Consider the following 7,097-nt stretch of genomic DNA (forward strand, 5'->3'; position numbering starts at 1 on the left):
TTATAACAAAATGGGTATGAGTTGGAATTGTTAGAGCTCCAAATATTTACAGTTTACTGAATTTCCTTTCCTAGTTATCATTGTATCAAAAGATTTCTTTTTTGTTATGAAATTTAATTATTCGTTCAAAGTTTTCTTTTGAAGACACATCGTAGTAGGTAGAGTTTAATTACTAAAGAAGCATATGTTACTTCGGGATTTATATCTTCATGATTGTTTAGTCTACAAGTTATAGTATTATGCAAAATAACCATGATGTAGATATTATAGTACAATTTTAATAGAGCACATGGATTTCTATTCAGTTAGTTTGATACTAATCTTCTACAAGATTCACAGTCATCTACAGTTACTTATGAGCACACAATTTTGTTTTAAATTTCACAGATTATAACTTATTCTTGTTTAATTTTTGAGTAAATACGGGTTGTACCCAGGTTGTTGACTCAGTTGACTTGGCTTGGGGAATAACCCTAGGCCTTTGCTAAAAAGAAAATAAAGAAAAGAACCCTTTGCGTTCATTACTGCCAATGTTATGTAAGGGCAATCACAATCATTGTGTTCTCCTTTTTTAAGGAAAGAAAAACAAACAGTCTCCCGCCCTTTACCAAAAACTATCACAAATGCTCATTAATTAACTACAATCCTGTTCAGTAGTCAATACAAAAAGTGAAATTAAATAGCACTTATTTGTTTTCTTTGTTCGTGTTTGGTTATTTGTTAACCCACAAAACCATTGGGAATGTAACGCTCCTCCCAACCAAGTCCAAGTAGATCAATCTTATCACGGTTTCTCCCTCCTTCTTCACACCTAAATTAGTTCTAGAATAGTGATTAGTTTAAGCTGATCTTTCAATGATCATCTGACCCAAATGAGGATTGGTTAAAATTCCATAATCTAAGCATTCAAGCTTCAAATGGACTTCACCCGACAACCAGTTCTGGAATCCTTTAATAACAATAATCTTTCATAATTCCATAGTCTTCTCTCTTCTTACCTTACCTTAGGTTCATCATTACCCTTGACTTTCTTTTTGAAAGTTTTATTTCTTAAAAAAAACTTCTGCAGGTAACAACCTTGTTCATAATTATTCAACTACCTAAGTGTGAGCCTTTTATCATTGTTTCCCATTTCCTCTTCCACGTGTAACAACCTTGTTCATAATTATTCAACTACCTAAATGTGAGCCTCTTTAGCATTGTTTCCCATTTATGATTTCATGGTCATCTACGAAATTAGTAAATAAAAATACATCTCTATATCAAATATTATTTTGGTCTTTCCCATGACCCACAAAGTAAAAGAATGTCTTTTCAAAGTAGTAAACCAATATTTACAAACTTACGTAAGTTCTCTCACTGAACTTTTCATGCTTTCATTCGTGGAAGAATAAAAAGTAGGTATCTGACGAAGTGTGTCATATGTATATATATATATATATATATATATATATATATATATATATATATATATATATATATATATATATATATATAGATATATATATATATATCTATATATATATATATATATATATATATATATATATATATATATATATATATATATCTATATATATATATATAGATATATATATATATATATATATATATATATACATATATATTTTGTCAAATACCTACATTTCATGCTTTAAAATCCGTGGCAAAAATTTCTCAATAAAAACGTAAGAGTGGTAATTCTGGAGCAAGCAGGAAAATCGACCAACTGAAAATTTACTAGAAACTATTTTATTTTTGACAGCTCTATGAGCTATGCTTTTATTAAAGTACCAATGCAAGGCGAGAAGTTGGAACAACCACGAGTTCATGTGCCCTGGGTACGTGATTCCAGTGAACTTTTCAGACATACCCAATTCCTCCTCAATAATCTCATCCAGAAACCTCCAGTTGAAGCAGTGCACTAGCCGCGCCACTGCAAATTCAACAAGAAGTGTTCCCGACAGCTCTCCCGGGCATTGTCTCCTTCCTTCTCTGAATGGTATCCACTCAAAGTTCTTGATTCTTTCATCCAGATAGTCACCGTGCATGAATCTCTCCGGAACGAACCGCTCCGGATCCTCCGATGACTTTGGGTTCCTTCCGATTGCCCAAATGTTCATGAAAACTTGGGTGTTTTAGGGGATTTCATAGCCTAGCACTTTGCAGGCATCTATAGAATTGTGGGGAATGGCAAGCGGCCCTGGTGGGTGGAGTCTAAGAGTTTCTCCCACCACAGCTCGTAAATAAGGGAGGCTAGGAAGATCAGATTCACGCACCATGCGCTCCAATCCAACAACACGTTGCAGCTCGTCTTGAAGCTTTTTGAGCACTAGTAGGTTCCTCAACAATTCGGACATTGCCCACTCTATCCCTGCAGATGATGTGTCCGTGCCAGCGGCCAACATATCCTGTCACCATCATCATGATATCAATATAGCATCGTATTATTGGACTAGGTTTTCAGATTTAAAATTATGGATGCCTAAGAGGTTTTTAGAAACATTTATTATTAAAAAAAATTGCAGTGTAGATTTAATAATATTTTACATACATAGAGCACGGCCTTTATATTGTCTCTGTAATTTGTAACTCCATATCTTTATCTGCAGAGGCTGCAAGTAAAACATCTACCAGATCTCGCGGGACATTGGAGTCATTATGCGCAATGTGTTCTTCTATTATTTTATCTAGAAACTTGTCTTGAGTGCTGTGGATGCTTTTGAGGCGGCGGTTGAGGCCTTGCAAATCCATCCAGGCCAAGTACGGTATGTAATCTCCGATATTAAAATCACCCAGCAGCAGAATGGTTTCCTTGATTATTCCCTTGACTCCTCTATTGCTAATGAAGTCGTGGTCAGAATACTTTCTACCTAAAGTCATTCTGCAAATTATATCGTTGGTAAGGGTCCACACAGTTTGGCCAATGTTTACGGGATGGTCTGAATTGATAATAACAGAGCGAATCACAACAGAGACTTCCTCTTCTCTTATAAAGCGAAAATAATCCAATCTTTTGGAGCTTAGCATTTGTAAAACACAGACCTTACGCATTTGCCTCTAGTGGAGCAAAGTCAACGTCTGAATAATTATGCAATAAGTAATTACCTGCAATTGATGGAGGTCTGCTGGCAAAAAGTAGATCATGAGTCTTCATAAACTCCCTTGCCATCTCAGGAGAAGAGATGACTAAGACGAGTGTGGAGCCGTAATTACCTACAATTGATGGAGGTCTGCTGGCAAAAAGTAGATCATGAGTCTTCATAAACTCCCTTGCCATCTTAGGAGAAGAGATGACTAAGACGAGTGTGGAGCCGAAGTAGAGAGACATGAGGGGAACGAATTTCAGAGATAGTATTGCCAGTGCCTGGTGTGGAAGGCCTCCCAGTATATAAAGCATATTTCCTATGATGGGCAGCGGGAAAGGCCTAGGTGGCAGCTTCCTGTTTCTTACCCTGACGAAGAAACTCCATGCCACCACCAAAGCAACCAGTGCCGTTGTGAGTCATAGACAAAACTCAACGTAGTCAGGAAGTGGGCACGCATATCCGAACTAAGTCACCATTGTTACAGCTCCCCCCCTTTGGTCTTGTCATGCCCCCAATTCTTTTTTCATTAAATTGGCCGAGTGCGGCACCGCCTAAGTAACCAACATCTTTCATTGTTAACTTACTTTGCGAACTACACCTTAACATTCATCATTAAACATGAATTATCATATTAATGTGCGGAAACCATTAATATAAGAACATCTTAGAACAATAACATAAACAAATCATATGCAAAGAGAATTCTTTTATTATATATGAAGAATTTCTACAAGTGACTGGGAGCTTGGCTCGACCGGCGTTTACACCCAAGTTGGGCGTCCACCCGTGTAAGAGCACACGGTGGTCTCACCACGACTTAACCAAAATACAACACAACACAAGTTTTCTTTGCCCGAATTGGTGGGCGCGCCCGTGCACGACCCATGCCTGACACAACCCAAAACTTTCCAACACCCTTCCGTGGGCAGGCACCCTCACACACCCACCACCCACGCCTTCAACCTTCGTGCCAAGTTCTAGTACCGTTCCCAGCAACCGGGCGCATGACCTACGCCTTTTTGCTGCGGTTATCCCTTACTCGCACCATTATGTTGAAGACCAAAGAGCGATGTTCGATGTTGAAATGCCAAACTCCTCCATGCATATATATGCTACCTTCATGTAGCGCTACGCCCTGGATGACACTCAAACTAAACCTCCAACCATGCGCGTTCATCAAACAATGCGTGTCTTTTTTAGGTCGGCCTGCCCATGGCGCGAGACCGCCCCCCAATCCATCTCTTGTTTGCCTTACACCTCTTGGTTGGCTCGTGGATGAGCTCCCCCAACTCATCCTATAAACCTCTGAACGCCAATTCCTCCACACATAATAACATGCCACGCCTTTGGTCACTCGTTGTTCTTATTTCATGCCTTAGTCAATTCGCGGAGCAGGTGGAGCGCGCGCCCAGTTGCCTATCAACCGCAGGGCGTTACATCCTCCCCCACTCGAAATCATTGTTGCCCTCGACAATCCCGACTGCCTCAGTATCTTCCGTTCATACTTCGCAATCTTCTTCTTCCATCTCCAAAGTGAGTCCTCTGATTCCCAGCTCTCCTCCTCCGGTGCATTCTTCCATCTGACAAGATACTCCCATTTCATGTGGCAACCAATCCCTGTAGTTTTGTAGCTCAAGATCTTATCCAACTCCAGTCTTGGCTTGTCCACAATCCCGGCTGGTCCTCTCGTCGGTTCAACTCTCTCTGGATGATCAACATCAAGTCTGCATCTCTTCAACTGACTCATGTGAAAACCTGGATGCTTCATGTTCATATGGTGCGGAAGCTCCAGCTCATAAGAAACTTCCCCCACTCTCTTCTTCACTCGGAATGGTCCCTCATACTTCCATGTCAGTTTGCTCACAATCCCCTTGGCTGGCTAAAACTGCTCCCCGGTAATCCTGAGAAACACCATATCTCCCACACTGAAGTGCACATCCTGTCTTCCTCAATCAGCCCATTTCTTCATTCTCCTTGCAGCTTCGTGCAAGCGCAACCGTGCCAACTCCAAGGTCTCATCCCAAGCCTTCATGAACTTCTTCGCATGAGGACTCCTCGAAAAACCTCTTGTCACTACGGTATGCGGTGCAACCAGCATTTGCCCATTCACCAATTCAAATGGACTATACCCCGTCGCAGAACTATTTTGAATATTGTAACTGAACTGAGCAATATCCAAGAGTTCAGGCCAATTCTTTTAATCAATCGTCACATAATGTCTCAAGAAATCCTCCAGCAATGCGTTGATCCTCTCGGTGTGTCCATCTGTCTGCGGATGGTAACTCGAACTCATCAACATCTCTGTCCCGAATAACTTGAACAATGTGGTCCAAAATCTACCTATAAAATGTGGATCTCTATCCGACACAATGCTCAATGGCATCCCCCAATACTTCACTATGTTCTTAAAGGACAACTCCATAGTCTGCTCGGCTCCACAAGGCATCTTTGTTGGAACAAAGATGGCATATTTGGAAAAACGATCAACCACGACCATGATCCCATTATACCCCTGAACCTATGGTAACTGAGTGATAAAGTCCATCGAGACACTCATCCATGGCCTCTCAGGAATTGGTAAAGGCTGCAAAAGTCCTCCTTGTCTCTGAGTATCCGATTTGTCCTACTGACAAATGATGCACGTATGTACATACTCCTCCACATCCTCTCACATCTTCTGCCAAAAGAATCCTCTCTCCAACAATGCCAAAGAACGATGCTGCCCTAGGTGGCCAGCCCATGGTGAGTCGTGGCACTCGTTCAAAAGGTGCCTCCTGAGTCCAAATGAATTTGGAACATAGAGTTAGTTTCTAAAGAACAAAAACCCGTCCCGTAGAAAGAACTTTCATGTCTTCCCCTCCTTTATCTGCTTCACTATATTCTGCGCCAAAGTATCGATTTCAACACTTTCCTTGATCTTATTCTGCATCTCTTCTGACATCTGAATTCGACTCCTACTCCTTGTTGCCTGGTCTTCTCCTTCCAATGCTGCAAGTTGTCCCTTCCTACTAAGGGCATTTGCTACTGCATTGTGCCTTTCGGGTCTATACTCAATAGTCATGTTGAATTCTGCCAAGAAGTCCTACCAACGAGCTTGCTTCACAGAAAGCTTCGGTTGTGATGCAAAATAACTTGCTGCAACGTTTTCAGTCTTGACAACAAATGGCTTCCCAATCAGGTAATGCCTCCACACATGAAGACATTGAATTATTGTAGTCATCTCCTTCTCATGAACCGGATACCTTCGTTCTCTATCCTGCAACTTACGACTCTCATATGCCACCATATGCCCATCCTACATAAGAACCCCTCCTATGGAAAAATCCGAAGCATCAGTGTGTACCTCAAATGGTCTCTCGAAGTCAGGCAACTTCAGTATCGGTGTTGTAACCATCCTCTTCTTCAAGTCATCAAATGCCTTCTGACATTTATCCGTCCAATGCCACCTCTTGTCTTTCTTCAATAGGTCTGTCAGTGCCGATGTTACCTTTGAGTACCCCTCTACAAACTTCCGTTGGTAGCTGGTCATGCCCAAGAACACCCTCATCTCATGGACATTCTTTGGTTCAACCCAATCCTCGATCGCCTTCACTCTGCTTGGCTCCATTCGTATGGACCCTTGACCAAGAATATGCCCAAGGAACAGAATCTCAGTCTAAGCGAACACACACTTAGACTTCTTCAAGAACAACTGATTTGCCCTCAGTGCCTCGAACACCATCACCAAGTGCTTCTCGTGATCCTCCTTGTTGTCACTGTACAACACTATATCGTCCAGGTACACTACTACGAACGAATCCAAGTATGGTCGTAGGAAATCATTCATCAAAGTGAAAAGCGTAGCAGGAGCATTGCACAACCCAAATGGCATAACAAGGAACTCAAAGCTACCATACCTTGTTACTATCGCGATCTTCTTCTCATCTCCTTCAGCTATCTGCACCTGATAATACCCATGCCTCAAGTCTAGCTTGGAAAACACTCAGGCTTTCGCAAGCTTGTCAAAGA

The 7,097-nt window shown here is 41.3% G+C and overlaps 1 pseudogene; it reads right to left on the reverse strand.

The window, feature by feature from the left end:
• Positions 1-2,138: 2,138 nt before the first annotated feature.
• Positions 2,139-3,400, reverse strand: LOC149214496 (cytochrome P450 71AU50 pseudogene; annotated as a pseudogene).
• Positions 3,401-7,097: the final 3,697 nt, after the last annotated feature.

Source organism: Pinus tabuliformis, chromosome 1_1 (assembly GCF_031772625.1).
Source record: "Pinus tabuliformis cultivar Carrire ecotype Pingquan chromosome 1_1, CPIR1, whole genome shotgun sequence".
Lineage (NCBI taxonomy): Eukaryota > Viridiplantae > Streptophyta > Pinopsida > Pinales > Pinaceae > Pinus > Pinus tabuliformis.